Source organism: Barbus barbus (genome assembly GCF_936440315.1).
Source record: "Barbus barbus genome assembly, chromosome: 24".
Classification (NCBI taxonomy): Eukaryota; Metazoa; Chordata; class Actinopteri; order Cypriniformes; family Cyprinidae; genus Barbus; species Barbus barbus.
This window is the reverse complement of record NC_136752.1, coordinates 25,947,513-25,965,306: the sequence shown is the minus strand read 5'-3', so window position 1 is coordinate 25,965,306 and position 17,794 is coordinate 25,947,513. Positions and strand designations below refer to the sequence as shown.

General features: G+C 37.4%; 1 protein-coding gene across 1 annotated transcript in view; it reads left to right on the top strand.

Annotated features, from left to right (window-relative positions):
* The first annotated feature begins 10,343 nt into the window (after window positions 1-10,343).
* LOC306844292 (kelch-like protein 29) overlaps window positions 10,344-17,794 on the top strand; it is a 225,573-nt gene continuing 218,122 nt past the window's right edge. The window contains exon 1 of the mRNA XM_079376299.1: window positions 10,344-10,412. The gene's annotated coding sequence lies outside the window, so the exon portion shown is untranslated. The remainder of the gene's footprint in view (window positions 10,413-17,794) is intronic.

Here is a 17,794-nt window from a genome sequence, read left to right as displayed (position 1 = left end):
CATGTGACACTGAAGACTGGAGTAGTGATACTGAAAATTCAGCTTTGTATCATACAAATAAATAAAATTTTAAAATATATTCAAATAGAAAACCGTTATCCTGAATTGTAATAAAATTGCACAATATTACTGCTTTTACGGTATTTTTGAACAAATATTTGCAGCCTTGGTGAGCATAAGATACTTTAAAAAATATCTTAAAAAAAAAAAAAAGTTCCTCTCCTAGTGGAAAAGAGCAAAATTTAAGTAATTACTTGTTGAAAATCCACAATAGTTCTCAATCCTCAGATAAACTGTCCGTATGGCTTCTAAAGACTTTAAATATGGTACACAATTCTAGTGTACTTTATGCATTACTTGTGGATACTTTAATGCTGCTTCGTCCGTTTTCCATTCGTACCGTATGAAAAAGAGCAGCTTGGACATTCTGTGAAACATCTTTCTTTGTGTTCTACGGAAGAAAGTAAGTCACACAGTTTTGAAACTACATGATGGTGAGCAAAATATTATTTTTGTCACTTTAGAAGTCGTGGCCTAATGGTTAGAGAGTCGGACTCGTAATCGAAAGGTTGCAGGTTCGAGTCTCGGGCCGGCAGGGATTGTAGGTGGGGGGAGTGAATGTCCAGCGCTCTCTCCACCCTCAATACCACGACTGAGGTGCCCTTGAGCAAGGCACCGAACCCCCAATTGCTCCCCGGGCGCCGCAGCATGGCTGCCCACTGCTCCGGGTGTGTGTTCACGGTGTGTGTGTGTGTGTGTGTGTGTGTGTGCATTTGTTCACTACTCACTGCTGTGTGTGTGCACTTGGATGGGTTAAACGCAGAGCACCAATTTCGAGTATGGGTCACCATACTTGACAATACGTCACGACTTTTAAATAGATTTCCAATGTCGTTTCATGTTGTCCTACCCAAATTCCAATCCATCCGTTTCTGCATGGGTTTTTGTATAATCATCAGTCTGCACCGAGGGATATGATTACAGGAATGAGGGTTTCTGACTTAGTCGTACAACTTCAGATGTGTCATTAAAGACTCTTCTTCGCTTTCATCAAAAGCAATCAGCGCACCTCAGAGGGGATGTAATCGTATTCATGCCTCTGATATCCGTTTATCCACTGATGGAATTTTTTGCTTCAGGCGGTTTCTTTTTTCTGAAACTTTATTCAGAGTGCAGCGGTTTGTTTTAGGGACCAAGCATTTCATGTTCATTCGTTCACACAGGAGGTCGCTACGAGACTTCCCTGTTCATTTCCATAACGTGAACTTTTAGCTGGGTGGAACTGGCTTATAGTTCTGAACTGCTCCTTTAAATTGCGGATAGTACATTTGTTCCTGTTTACAACCAGTATTTATGGCCCTTTTCACAATTGAATAATTTGATCATGGTACTTTGCTCTGATTTCCTTTTGTACCGAGTGAATTATGCTGCATGCTATTAACGTTGATGATAAATTTGGAAGTGTCACAGACAATTTGTGCCTCCCTAATGTAGTTCAGTGAAAATTAGTAGCGCGGTTGGAGAAAAGCACAATCTGAGAAAGTGAGATGATTCGGGTAAGGACCTCATCTCGAGGGTGGTGCTGCCACTGTCGTGCTGTATTTGAATAATACGGTTTAGGAAATTATATGTTGCCATCTTCATTAAGAAATGCAGGCGGCAGGGAGCACAATTATGGAGATAAAAGGAGCAAATGTCCACTGTTGTTTGTTGCTTTGAGGTTGTGTGCGGTAGAAATTTTTACTTCCGCCATGCTGGGCTGAAACCTTGCCTGAATTTGGGCCCACAGTAGCTCCAACATGTTGCTGTTGATGTGAAAGAAGTGTAATTTTCTGTTCTGTGTGACGCCAAGGCTCAAAGGAAGCTTTTTTCGAAAGGTTGTTGGTAATTATATCCAAAGCAAAATGTTCAAGACCTGCAATATCAAACAAAATATCAACCCAATAGCATTTAATTAAGGACGGCAAGCATACTTTCCAAGAAAATAAAGAGTGTGTGTGTATTTATATATATTAAATAAGAGTTATTGTCTAAATTAGGGTATATTTCACATCTAAAATTGTGAGCCTGGCTGTGAAAACCCAGCTAAAGTCATGTTTTGTCTAATTTACTGTAATACATGTAACATAGTTGACAATTGAACATTTTGACTCATAATTTCAGCCGCAATGTTTAGTGTAACCTGATCAAGAAAATAGCATTTGTTGGCTAATTATTCCTTGATGCAAAGCAGAATTTTTTACAGTCTTCAGTGTCAAACGATCCTTCAGAAATCATTCTAATATGCGGATTTGCTCCTCGAGAAACATTTCTTTTCAATGTTGAAATCAGATGTGCTGCTTCATATTTTAGTGGCAATATATACACACAAGATGGCCAAATGTATGTATATACCTGAAAGTTTACATTCAAAACCACTGGCATTAACAGGGAGTTGTAGTGCTGGGCGCTATACCGGTTCAGGGGTAGACAATAAGGGAAATTTGCCACTGGCCCGGTCTTTTGAAGTTCACTGGCCCAGGTCAACGCGTCGGGTATTGATCCCAATAATCACGAAAAAGAACAGTTTGCTTGAACAACATGAATAACATTTATTTTTTTTAAGGTAGGTTTAGTGCAAAGTGCAGCAAAACTGTGCAAAAACATGAAACGAGTGCAAATAAACCTATTGCATAGGATTCATTCTCCATAGTCACACAGCAATTCATTATATTATGTTCATACCATAGGTTTCATACACGTTAACTTTTCTCTAACTTACTTGTCTGCATATGTGGGCATTGATCTGCAGAGCTCACAGTAAACCTCTTTTTTTTCTTGATCGTAGCCCAGCTAGGGGTGGGCGATATGGGAAAAATATATCACGTTTTTTTTTTTTTTTTTTGAAATATCACGATTCACGGTTTTATCACGATTCTTTGTCATGTTGGTTTTACAAGTTGTCTGAGCATTACAGCCAAACTAGAAAGACAAAGCCTTTCAAGGTAACAAAAACAAACAAAGATGCATGGCAGATATTTAGGCCAAAGTGGGTGAAGATAAAAATCTTTGTCATCATTCTATCTTTGTTATTAAAAAATAAGAACAAAGATACACATTACAAATACACATAATATACAAATAAAACAAACTTCTTTATTTTCAGGTACAATAGGTGTATTTAGCAGAGCATTCAATGAAATTGAATGAACAAATATAAAAATAAAACACTACATAGACTGATTCCTAAAGCAACTGTATTAAAGATTTTCAGTCAAGAATAGTGAGTGATTTTTCTCTTTGCGTTTTGTTGGTTTGTTAACGTTAAATGAATAGTTCCCCCAAAAATAAATATTCTGTCATCTGTCAATTCTGTCATGTTTTATTTTTATACCATCATTTACTCAAAAGTTGTTTTAAACCTGAATGAGTTTCTTTCTTCTGCTGAACATAAATGCTATTTTGAAGAAGGTGGAAAACCAAACAGTTGCTGGTCCTCAGTGACTTCCATAGGATTTTTCTTTCTATCAAAGTCAATGTAGACCAGCAACTGTTTGGTTACCCTCATTCTTCAAAATATCTTATTTTGTGTTCAGCACAAGAAATTAATAGAGGGTTGGGACAACATGTGAGTGAGTAAATAATGACAGAAATTAAATTTTAGGGTGAACTATCCCTTTAATGACAGTCGACAGCATGTTTAATGTCCTGTCCCTTTAAGAGCTGCACGCATCTAATATACAGGCACGCATCCGTTTCTCTCTTAACTATTTACTTTCATTTTAGAGATAACCAACTGAGTCTGTATGTAAACCTTGTGTGTTTTGACAGTATTGGCGCAAAAAATAAGATAGTTGAGTAATCAGGCGCTCGCACTGTTAGACAGGCGTTTTAGTGCGCGTGCTTCAGGTGTATGCGCTCAGAAAAAGCGCACGTCAGACCAGCGCGCGAATTAAACATTTAACCAGCAAGGCTTGTGTGCAAATAATGTACTTTTGCGATCGCGAATAAGTGCAGTGTCCTGTCAGAGTAACTCTACTGCTGTATGTCGTGTTGTACAGTATATAGAGACGGAGACCAGAACTGTATTTGACATAATGTGTGCTGTAGCACGATACTACGATATTTCTTCAAAAGCAGATCGTGGAGACATTTTTATCGTCCACGATCAAAAATCGTCATATCGCACACCCCTAAGCCCAGCCAATTCCAGCGGTCTCGCCACTGGGGCTGAAACTTTCTCTGCCTTTTCTTTTCGTATTCCCTTTCGCTTTCCCTCAATTCCTCTGGTGATTTTCTCTTCCTTGCCTTCTCTTTTTTTACCCGGCGTTTGGCCGGGTGATGGGGGTTTCAGAAACATGTAGCCTAGCTTAATAGTAGCTATAGGTAGGTGCTGAGCAGCAGTGTGCAGTTTGCGCGCGTAACCGCGGGAGCGAGCAAGGCGGTGCAGACGTCACGGAGCGCATAAACCGCTGCATCTGTAACTGTCGGGATCACGTAACGTGTTAGCGGTGGTTACCGAGACGATTTAACAGAAATCAAAACACAGAACCACAGGTAATTAATGTGAAATTAGACTTTTTTTTTAATCGAGGCATTATTTTTACTGGCCCCACCGGGCTAGTGGTTGGAGCGATCTGGTGGCCCTGACGGTTTTAAAAGCACGTCCGGGCCACCGGGCCAATTATATTGTCGACCCCAGCGGTTCATACCGGATACCAGTGTTTATTTTTCTTACCGGTGTCATTTTAATTAACGTTCAGAACATGACACTGTTGGGTCTGTCTTCACTGTTGCATTGTGGCGAGGACACAGCTGTATGTGTTACTAAGCGTGAAAGTTCCGAAACTGAAGCTGTAGAACTAACTAGTAGAACTCAATATCCACCGCGCGCTGCCATCAGCTCCCTCGTCTCTCACACACTTTAGCACTATATTTAGCAACTTTCAGACCCTTTTAGTGGTTTTTTCCATAGAATATACAAACTGACAAACCTAGCGACTTTTTGGGATAAACCTTATGGTTCAGTTGGAAGATGTCGCCAGTGGTGCCTCGTGAGCACGAGGTCTGACTCTCCCAGCGCAGTGTCGCCTCTCTCTGCGTCTGTTCTAAGCGGCAGAGAAGAAGCAGTGCATTCAGCAGACTCGCCAGTAAATGAGTACAAAACAGCTTTTCCAAGCACCGGTCACTTACTGACAGTTTGGAATTATAAATATGAGCATAGTTCATCGGTTAATATTATGCACTTTTTTTTGTTTGTTGTTTTTTTTTTAATTATTTGTTATTACTCCGACACAGGCAGTGCGCTGCATGAGACAAAAAAGTAATATAGCCAAAACCACTGCATAGCCTCTCTTTAGTGTAACGTTAGATGCATGTTGATTTTATCAGACAATGTCGCGATTATAAATGAGAGTGACTCCTGGTTAACATGTAGGCTATTAATGGGTCGTGTTTAGTCACTATTTAGTGTGGAATTTTTCTACAAAGGTTCACCGGGGTGGTGGTGGCGCAGTGGATAAGACACATGCCTTTGGTGTGAGAGACCCGGGTTCGAATCCACTGTGAGACACCAATGTGTCCCTGAGCAAGACACTTAACCCCTAGTTGCTCCAGAGGCGTGCGACCTCTGACATATATAGCAATTGTAAGTCGCTTTGGATAAAAGCGTCAGCTAAATGAATAAATGTAAATGTAATGCAATGTACAATATTCGCTCATAATGACGGTAAAATAGGGCATTCTAAGTCAATCTACTGCAGTTTTTCCTCTCTGTCAGTAGAAAAGGTGGTTAACACCCGGTCATGCAAGAAAAAAATAAATACTGTCATATACCGTGAAACCGGTATAATTTTGAAAAATACCGTGGTATAAATGTTTGGTCATACCACCCAGCACTAGGGAGTCGGTCCTTCCTAACAGCTTCCACTCCCTCAGTAAAAAACGTTGCACTGGATGTTGGAACATGACTGCAGGGATTTGCTCATATTCAGACACGAGCGTCAGGCATTGATGTTGGGCGATGAGGTCTGGATCACAGTCGGCATTCCAATTCATCCCAAATGTGTTCAGTGGGGTTCAGGCCTGGTTTTTGTGCGGGTTAGTGAAGTTCTTCCCCAACAGAGACGATCAAATATTTCTATCCAGATCTCGCTTTGTGCACAGGAGAAAAGACCCTTTTCGAGTGTTTACTGTGAAATCTGAAGTACAGAATGTCATTGCATGCTTTAGCATTAAGATTTGGCTTTACTGTAATTACTAGGCTTCACAAAACCTTTTAATTAGAAGTGGGTGTCTGCATACTCTTGGGACCGTTGGATAATATTTTGTATTGTTATTGAGTTCAATCTAATTTTTTTTGGTGTCTTAGAAAGTGTCTTAATTTAGTTTTGCCCTGTAGGTGTTTATTGAATATTCCAAATTAATTACTTCCTCTGCTCAGCTTGAACTGTGATAGTAGTGTGTGAATTATTATTATTATTTTTTTAAATTGCACTTCATGGATGCATTGGTTTTCTTTGAGTCTTGAGAAGTGTAACATCATGACAATCCAGATTTGGTGTAACGTAATGCTTGTGGATTACCAGTCAATTTTAAATGAACCCCTGCAAACCCTTTTTTCCAAACGATGTTGAGGCGAAACGGGCTAACTCTTGTTATTAATGGTTTGGCTCTATCTCATGGCCTGTAATTGGTCTCTGGTGATTGCCAAGTCTTTTGGATTAAGAAATGTCATTAAAATTGATGTATTAGCCCTGCGAGCCGTTTTCTCCGTCAGATAGCTTTTTTTTAATCAATTGATAATTACAAAGATGATTTATGGCTTGACTTCGTGCAGGTGAACAATAATTGTGACATGGAGATTTCAAAGTAGCATCTGTTACAGCTTTGAAAGAGATTTTTCACCCTTAGGTGTCCTGCTTGGTTTCAGACAGGTTCGGGTGGTGGAGACTAATGGATTAGTTGCTAACAGAGGGATTGCAGGTACAATCTGAATAGACCAAGAGAGTCACTAAGTTAGCAAGTTCATGATCCAGCTCAATCGTGACTGCACCCTGAGGAAAGCACTTAACCCGGGACCCAAGATGGCTCCTGAGGGACTGTGCTCGCAATTAATACACTGATAAAAAAAAATTACTTTACAGGAATTATGTGTGCAGAATTGTAACTAACCAACCAAAGGCATCATGAATTGGCCTTACGAGCACAGTTTATCTTTCTAGTGTTGGCTTATTGAAACAGTAAGCTAGCAGAACAGATTTGCTGTTTTCTTTACTAGTCAAATGTATGTGGGCTACTGCCATTGAGATGAATGGCCCTTTCTTTTACATGTTTTTAAAAACTCTTGTTAGGTGTTAGTGCCAGTGTTATTTTAGTATTTTTTTTTTTATTAATATTTTGAACTAGATAAAAAAAAATCATTTTTCCTTTTAATTTTAGTTGGTTTCTGTAGGCTATTTATTTTATTTGTATTTTTTTCATTTTTTTTAGTAAGCTTTATTTTGGTTATTTGCCAAGTTGATTTTCGTTTTTCTAGACTTTCATTTAATATTTATTTTATTTTAGCTTTATTTCAGTTGTGGAGAATATTTTCTTAAATGTTCAAGCTTGATTTCGAGCACTGAAGACTGTGTGGCAATTTTTTTTTTAAATGAATGATTTATTTAATTATCTGGGTTTAAAAAACGCCTCTATAAGCTTTTTGTGGCAGTGTTATTTTATTATTATTTTTATGTAATATAGTATTTATTAATATTTTGAAACTGATTTTATTTTTTTATTTTCAGTTAGCCCTAACTTTTTAATTTTAGATTCAGCAGTTTACTGTATGCACTTTTTTTTCTTTCATTTTAGTAAACTTATATAACTGATTTGCTGCTTGCTTTGCTAGTCAGATGGTATTAGACAACCGTTAGCATGATTACCATAATGGATGCAAAAGGCACGTTTCTTCATTTGTGTTTGATTCAAAAGTAGTTCCATACTCTGACAAAACACCACTGGCAACATGTTAGCTCCTGAGAGTTGCTAACCAGCTACTGCTGCTGGGACGAATGACCATGCTAACCAATACTCTTGCTAAGGAGCATTTTGTTGACCATTTTTATTGGAGTGAAAGATCAGTATTTTTGGTCCGTTTTCTGAAGAGAAAATTAGTGTGTTGTGTATACAAATGACTTGTTCAACATTTAGTAGTACACTATTGTAGCCTATATGATCTCAAAGCTAATCAATAAGTACCACATTTCAGTTTAGTAATGTAGCATAAACATTACACAGATCTGAAATAAATGCTAAGTTTATGCCCTATGGATGTTATATTTGAAGTCTGAGCACATTTGGCTCTGTACATAGCAATAAATTCATTTCATTTCTGCACCACAGAGGATGGTTTGAATATCAATGTTTTATACTCCTGTTCTGGCAGTATTCATAATTGAAGATAATCTACCATGCATTTTCTTTATTAATTTAATTCCCCAGTGCCTTGACATAAAATATCTGTTTCCTTGACAAAGTGCAAATGAACACTGAGAGCGAGACCGAAAAAGCAGAATTTTGAGAACAGGAGCCAATGGGGGCGTTAATGATCTCGTTTGATATAACAGAAGTACATTTCTCATTTCATGACAAAGCAAACATTTGCCCGTCTCTTTATTGTCTCCGATCAGTCTGTAAATACAAGCGGAGACGAAGGGGTCAGGAAATGTGCGAGATGAGCGAACAGAAAAGCGGAGTCGAGGGAATCATTCTGTCCAGACTCAATCTGATGAGATCGTCCTCTGTGTCTCTGAAAGCATTAGGTTAGACAGTGATTGAATTCCTAATGCTATTAAGTTTATATAATCGGGAAAATAAAGGATTATTACTCCCTATCAGTGTTTTGCTCCTTTTTCCTTTAGTGTGCCTGTAAAAGCTCGAAATTCACTTGATTTACTGAGTCATGACTTCCTTTTGACGGCTTTGTCATTTGATTGCGCCATGTGACTCTCAAATGGAGGTTGAGAAGCGAATGATATTTATATGCCGGAGAAAAATCTGACACGTCTACTCCATTAGAAGAGGCCTGGTTATCACTGCCAGGAAAAGAGTCCTAGAAGTGCGTTTCTTTGGCAATTTCCCATTTGAAGGGAGTAATGAAGTCATCGTGTTTGCTTTTAGCGCTGGATGTTGCACTTGTTAGGTCGTTTTTCTTGTGCTGCAGCTCATTTAGATTTTTTTTCAATATTGTGCTTGTGTTGATGTAGATCATGTATCTTTTGTTGCACAGTGTAGCAAATTTCTAAGGCTTAAAGGAGTTTGTCACCCAATTTGCTGAAATTTTACTCACCCTCTGGCCGTTTAAGATGTAGATGCGCTTGTTTCTTCATCTGAACAGATTTGGAGGAATTCAGCATTACATCACTTGCTCGCCAACGGATCCTCTGCAGTGAATGGGCGCCGTCAGAACATCACAATAATCCACAAGTAATTCACAATACTCTAGTTCATCAATGAACAAGACTTGTAAAGCATAAAGCTGTGTGGTTGTAAGAAACAAATGTATTTTAAGTCAAGTCACCTTTATATAGCGCTATAGACCGCTTCAATGTAGCTTCACCATAATAAACAGGAAACCGTAAACTATAAAGTTCAATTCAGTTATAAGCATCTCTACAGAAGGCAAAAATATCAATATTCAGTTGAAGTCGCTTCAGTGTTGATTCAGTTCTGTTCAATAGCTGCGTCGATGTGGAAAAATTCACCAATTATTAAACAAATTTTATTCAGCTATAAAGCTACTCTACAAAACACAACATCATCCAGCTTAATTCAGTTCAAGTTTTGTTCTCATCCGATCCGAGTGTCAGTGCAGTCTTGTTGATAATACTACTGAATATTAAAAATGTTTAAATGTAAAATTTTAAGGTGTGATTTATTCCTGTGGTCATAGCTGAATTTTCAGCATTACTCCTGCAGTCTTCAGTGTCACATGATCCTTCAGAAATCATTCTGATTTGCTGCTCAAGAAACATTTCTTATCAATGTTGAAAACGGATGTGCTGTTTCATGTTTTTGTTGAAACTGTGATATTTTTTCTAGATTCTTTGATGAAAGGAAAAAACAGCATTTGTTTGAAATATAAATGTTTTGTAACTTCATACACATCTATACGGTCACTTTTGATCACTTGCTGAATTAAGGTATTAATTAAAAAAAAAAAAACATTAGCATGAGACATTAAATTGTGGTCTTAAATATTTATTGGTTTTGTTTAATGCTCTCTCACAGCAGTTACAATTGGTACTAATTAACACACTAATTACTCTCTCTCTTGCTCTCTCTGTGTGTGTTTACTGATGGTTTTCTCTTTGTCTTTGCAGGCGCACCTGAGTATACTCCAAAGATCTCATTAGTCTGTGATGAGCATCATCATCCAGCACAGACCCAAGGTACCGCAATATTTCAAAAGATCCCGTTTTATATCTTTACACCCTTGTGCCTGTCAAAAAGAAACATCAGTTAACTCATTTATTGCAGACTGTGTACAGCTAGGGTGTGTTTTTTTCCCTTTTGTATTAACAGAACTTGTCTCAAGCACCCCCCCCCCCCCTTTGTTACACATGAATGTGAGCGTCTTAGGGGAAAGTAAATGTGGATGATTTCAGCTGTATGTAGAAAATACTTATTTAATTATCGGGGCTGTTAATTTACATTATGTATTTTTAATAGAAAAAAAAGGAAAATTATATTATATGTGTATATGTATATGTGTGTACATATATGTGTGTGTGTGTATAATTATATATATATATATATATATACATACTTGCATGCATACATGCATACACACACACACACACATTTAAATACATGTGTTTTTCCTTTTAAAGTTGGACTTTTTTCATTGACAGCCCCACTAAATAAACTTTTATTTTTTTTTTGTATACTTTTAATTTCTAGCACAAATCTAATCCGGTCACTTGACCCTTGCGAGACCTTGTGCACATTTCAGACAGATTTGCAACACTTTTCGATTGTCATCAGTGGAATTCCATCACATTCCAATTAGTGTTTCTCTGTGGACGCAGCTCTGGTGATTAAGCGGAGGGATTACATGCGGCTCGACTGTCAGGAAAGACACACCCCCTCAACTCATGCGTCCCGCTCTGATTAAATGGAATTGATTTAATTGGGTTACCCCACTGTGAGTTCTGGCTAATGGGATGTGGAGCTTTTTGATCATTGGTACGCAGTGACCGGCTCTGACCCGGCTCAAGTGAAGCGGCACACAGGTTTTTTTGTTTGTGGTCAGTGTCTTGTGTGTTTGAAGATTAAACCTGCCCACCGCCGGTCGAGATTTTGTCTTAATCTCTAATTAGAAGCGGAATCAGCAGGAATCTGTGGCAAAGTTTCTCAGGATTGTAGATTTTGTAACGGTGTGTATTTTGTATTCAGTGTTTGTTTGAAAAAGTTTAATTATTCGTGTGCTTCTGTGGAACCCAAAATGAGATGCTCTTTTAGAAGCTTAAAAATGCATCATAAAGGTACCATAATAAGTCTGATACACTCTATTCCAAGTCCTCTGAAGCTACAGTATATGATAACTGTGAAAGGAGCAGACTGAAATTTGACTGGAAATTTAACTTATTGCTCTTAGTAGCTTTGGAGCCTCTGTTCACCCTTTACTTCCTTTGAATGAAAAAGAACAACACAAATTTTTATCCTTTTGTGTCCCAAGGAAGAAAGAAAAGCACAGAGCTTTTAAGGTGGATGAAGAAATACTTCTATTTTTTTAAGCAAACTACTCCTTTAAATCACTTATTGATGCATAGGGACATCTGCTGCATATTCAAATAGACTGTGTGCATTTCAATTAGCAAAGGTCTGAGATAACATCAAAACTGCAAAACTAAATTGCCCTCCACCTTCCTGTCTTATTATATAGTCCTTATATAGTCCTGCCAATTATAATCTTTTCAATCCTACAGATTTGATTTGGATTTGGGTTCTTGAATATAAAGAATATAAAGATATTTGCACGTGAAGGTAACATAGTTGAGAAGTCAGCCTGCTTTATCTATCCTTGACAAATATGTCAAGGATAGATAGATGGATGGATGGATGGATAGATATAGACAGACAAAACTATTTTATATATATATATATAGAGAGATGGATACGAAAATACATACACATATATATATATATATATATATATATATATATATATATATATATATATATATATATATATATATATATATATACACACACACAGTAAAGACAAAATTGCTCTGTTGGCTGTGCAGTCAAGACATTTACAAATATGATTAAAAGATGAATATGAGACAAAACTACAGAATGTCACATTTTATTATTTGGTGATTCAACACAGATGTTTTACCAGCTGAGAAGTTCAGCACGTTTAGAGTTCATCCCTCTATCTGATGTGAGCATAAGTATTGGAGCAGTTGCCTCTCAGGTCTTTCAGTGATCAGCTGTTTCCTGTTGCATTAATTCTTCAGATATTAAAAGCAGGGAATGTCGTATCAGTTATATCCATTACTTCTGCATTCTGAATCTTGCATTTGATGATGACACACACAAACCAGGATGAAGATGAGTGAGCTGACTTTGAGAGAAAAGCAAGCAATTTGGATGCTAAAAGAAAAGAGGAAGTCAATTAGAGCTATAGCAAAAACAAAGGGCATGGATAAATCAAGAGTTTGGAAACCACCAGCGACACCAACAACTACCTGATCGGCTGAGAAAACAATAGTAGTTGATGACAGACAAATCATAAAAGCTGTGAAAATGAACCCTAAAAGACGTGTCTGTAAAATCACCAACAACTTCCAGAAAGCTGGGGTGATGCTCTGACAATCTACTGTCCTCAGGAGACTTTGAGACAGAATTACAGATGCTACACAGCAAGATGCAAACCTCTGACCAGCACCAAAAATAGAAAGGCAAGATTAGAGTTTGCAAAAAAGCACAAAGGTGAGCCAGAAGAGTTTTGGAACTGTGTTTATGGACCGATGAGACAAAGATGAACCTTTATCTAAGTGATGGGAAAGCAAAAATGTGGAGAAAAAAGGGAACTGCAATGATCCCAAGCATACAGCCTCATCTGTAAAGCATGGTGGAGGTGGTGTCATGGCATGGGCATGCATGGCTGTCTCTGGAACAGGCCCTCTCAACTTTACTGATGACTTAATGTATGATGACTGTAGCAGAATGAATTAGGAAGAGTACAAAACCATCTTGCCTACCAATATTCAAGAAAATGCCACCAGATTCATTGGGAAGTGCTTCATATTGCATCAGGACAATGACCCAAAACACCCTGCCAGTTCAGTCAAGGAATTTATAAGGGCAAAGAAATGGAAAGTATTAGATTGCCCAAGTCAATCTCCAGATTTAAATCAGATTGAACATGAATTTCACCAGCTGAAGAGGAGAGTAAAGGCAGAAACTCCCCAAAACAAGCAACAGTTGGGATTGGCTGCATTAAAGGCTGGGAAAAGTATTTCAAAGGATGAGACCAAGAGTCTGGTGATGTCTATGGGTCACAGACTCACTGCTGTGATTGTGTGCAAGGGATCTGCAACTAAATAATAGCTTTTAATCTTTTATATCTGCCTTATGTTCAACTGTCCCAATACTTATGCTCACATCAATGAGTGGGATGAACTCTAAAAGTGCTGAACTTCTTAGCTGGTAAAACATGTATGTGTTGAAACGGCTAATAATAAAATGTGACATTCTGTAGTTTTGTCTCATATTCATCTTTTAATCATATTTGCAAATGTCTTGACTCCACAGCCAACAGAGCAATTTTGTCTTTACTGTTCCAATACTTATGGAGGGCACTGTGTGTGTGTGTATATGTATATATATGTATATGTATATGTGTATATATGTATATGTATATCTGTGTGTATCTATGTGTGCATGTATGCATGAAAATGAATTAATCATACACACACACACACACACACGCGCATGCATACATATATATATATATATATATATATATATATATATATATATATATATATATATATATATATATATATGTGTATATGTATGTATATATATATATATGTATATTCAATCTATGCATTTTTAACATATATATATATAAATGTATCTTATATTTGAAAATGATATACTGTATGTATGCACATATACATGAAGAAACACACAAACATTATATATTTTATATATATTAGATATATTTATATCTATATTAATATTTGAAAATTTTATATACACACACAATCTATACAGCTTTTGATATTTATATTTTATGTTTATAGCTATTAATATATGAAAATTATATATACACATGCATAAACACACAAACGAGATATATTTTAGATGTCTATATTAATATTTGAAAAATGTATAAATGTACACACACAAGCTATGCACTTTTATATATTCAATCAAATATATAAAATACAATCAAATATATATCCTTTTCACTTTCCAGAACAAAAGTCAATTTAAACATAACACAAATGCTTCAATATGTCATAAATGCTTTTAGCTAATGTACTGTGTATAAAAATATGAAAAATATAAAATAGTAAGTAAAATAATTAACACGCGCGCGCGCGCGCGCGCACACACTGTGTGTTTGTGTTGTTTAAAATGACCGTTTTGTTCTGGAAAGTGAAAAGGATCTTTTTTTTATTTGATTGTTTTGCTGAATTAGGTTGTAAAAATGCGGTTGCTCTGATGCATTGCCTTGATTGTTGGTTGCTGCATTTTTGAAAAGCAAATGAAAATCAAGTATCATTACTCTTAACAGGTCATTTTACTCACAGGTCCCCGATCACCCTGCGTTTTCTTAAAGTGCTCCCCGAGCTGCGTAATTGGAGTGTCCCTGCCTGCGCTAAGTGAAATGTTAAGCTAACATTGAGAAAATTACACCACCAAAATCATCTGAGCTCTTCAGAGTCCTGCAATTTCTTGTAAATTTGACTGCTGTTGTGTTCAAACTCATATCAGGAACAGTTTGCTAATTTGAAGCTCATTTTAATACAAAATTTCAATACCTTCCTTGGGAGGCTGATGTCATTGGGCCACTTGTTGCTTTCGTTATGTGCAAGATTAAGTTCCCTGCTGAAAGAAAGTGTGAAAATTTTTGATAATCACGAAATAGTTTCTCTCTCGTCTTTTAAAGATGCTGAGAAGAGCGTGCATAATTTTTGTAGTACTTGCAAACTCATAATTATTAATTTTTCGCATTCATTTGCATCCCTAAAAACTGCTGTTTTTTGACACCTCCACATCCCCACCCTCTCTCGGCGTGATTAAGACATCTCCGGCACGGTTGTGTTAGCATCACCCCCCGGGGACTCGCACACAGCAGGGGTCATAACATGTCATCTCACGCAAGCCATTGAGCCTAATGCGTGAGATGGAGCTCACCGCAGACCGTCGCTCAGGAACGCTCCCCGTACTGTTTAAGGTCCATTAGGGACTGTGCTTTAGCATAAACACCATCTGAACAGATAGGGAACTACAGAGGATTCCAGGCAAGCATCCAAGTGCCAACCTCTTTACAGGGGAATGTCGCATTTACGCGCAGATGGTGACACGGTGTAGCGTGTTGGTGTGATTCAGTGCGTGGAATTTAAAAATGACCATTGCAATGATTAAAAGACACTATAAATGTTTAATTAATGCTTCGTTCTTTTTAATCTTGATAAGTGAAATTTCTGTTGATTAGTGTAGTGTAGTTTCATCAGTGTAGTTTCATTTTCATTGCATGTTGTTGTAAAGAACAAAATATAATATGTATATATTAAAATGTAAAAACATTTATATAAATAAATATAAAATATAAAAAAAAATCTAAATTGTTATTGTAATTATATATTAGATTTTAATGATCTGAAAAAAATATATATAATTAAAATATATAATTAATTTAGATTGGTGTATATAAATGTATTGTATTTTTTTGAAATATTCATATAATATTTTCACTGATGTGAATATAATGGCAAAATAATGTTTTTTTTTTGGGGGGGGGGGGGGGGGGGGTGAACTGTTGCTTTAAGAAAGCAGGTTCCACGTTGAGTTCATGTAGTTTTTATGAGCAGGTGTGTAACGGATCAGATTGAGAGTACACACTGAAGGATGAGGACAGCGCTGATGGATGGCTCGACTCAGAGGTGCTCCGAGGAGGACGTTCCCGTTTCCTCTCCAAATGTCACAGCGCACAGCAACTTCAGAGACTGTGTCACCTGCGCTGTCATTGATCGGCTAAGCCGGCCACTTCATCTCCTGTTTTATGGATGACCGAGCGAAAGATCGCGGCCTCGGTGGAACACAGTATCCCTGGATTTGTGCCTTCACACCATGAACCTGAGCTGGAGCCGCGGGGAAGGGTTACGCCGAGTGCACGCTCAGCGAGTCTGCTTGTTTTCGGAGTGTTTAAGCGTGCTTCAGAACGGATTTGCCGTGTTTGTGTGCTCTCAGTCGTTCATTAATTCAGCCAGCATGTAATCTTATTAACTTAAGTGGCTCACAGTGAGGCATTTCAACCGGCTGTGACATATCATGACATTTGAACCAGACATGGACTGCCGTTTGGCATTTTCGCATTTCCATAATAACATAATCAGGCACTTCAAATCTGCTGAATGAATTCAGTCTCATACCGTATGTGCGGGAGAACTGGAAAATTTTCTAGACATCAAATAAAGATCTAACCTGTCATAACAGTCTAAATAAGAGGCAAACTTCGGCCCATCGGCGCCTCCTGAGAGCGAGACAGGCGGAGGATCTTTTTTTGGGCTGCCCATTGACAGGTAACATCTCCGAAGGCCCTGGTGCCCTCTTACTCTGCCAGTCAATCTGTCTTGCTTTCGCACTCTTTCGTCCCGTCACTCAAGCACCCGCTATATTTAACCTGTCAGAATACAGGCTAATATTTGGAATTTGTGCTTAAGTTCCACACACTGCCACTCAAGACTGTCAGCTGTTGACTTGACTTGGGATTAAAGTCGTTTGCTGGTTTATCGCAGCATGTGGTGGTTAAGATGGTTTTCGGTGTCCTCCGTTCAACTTTGCTGGCCACTTAAGAGTTAATTGTTAAAATGTGTGCACTTTCAATCAAACATTGTTTGCTGTTGTAATTTATACTCAAATTAATTAGCATTATATAGGGGCTGGTTGATGTTAGTATTGTTTGGGGCATCATCAACTTTTTTAGTTTTTTTTGTTCAGAAAAGTCCATTAGTGTAGTACATGAGTATATTAGCATATTAATGACTTCAATCCTGATGGAAATGCAGTAAAAACCATAAAACTTTTGATTTCTTAAGGTCTGTAGGCTTTGCAAACCCATAGAATTTTTTTTTAATATGTACTGTAAATGAAAAAAAAAAATAATGATAATTATTATATTTGCAAAAAATATATTCAGCTTTATTCTATTAAATAATAATATTAATAATGATGATGATGATGGTTATTATTATCAGGGCTCTGAACCGGTTCAAGGAACGAAAACGAAAACCGGAAACGTACAAAATTTTGACTGGAACAGAACCGGAAACAGAAACAAAATAAATTTTTATAGTTCCGAACAGAATCGAAAATTCGAAATGGCCATTAACCAGTTAATAACGTTATTTTATCGTTCCATTTAATATTTGAAATTTGCTGTCAACCAATTAAGAATTCAAGTAGTACAGACTATACAAATGTGATGCTGACGCATCCAACGAGTGAAATCCCCGTCCGCACTCAGCTGTGAACTCTTGGTAAATCGCATTAGGCACCGGCGTTAGAGTTAATCCGAGGATAG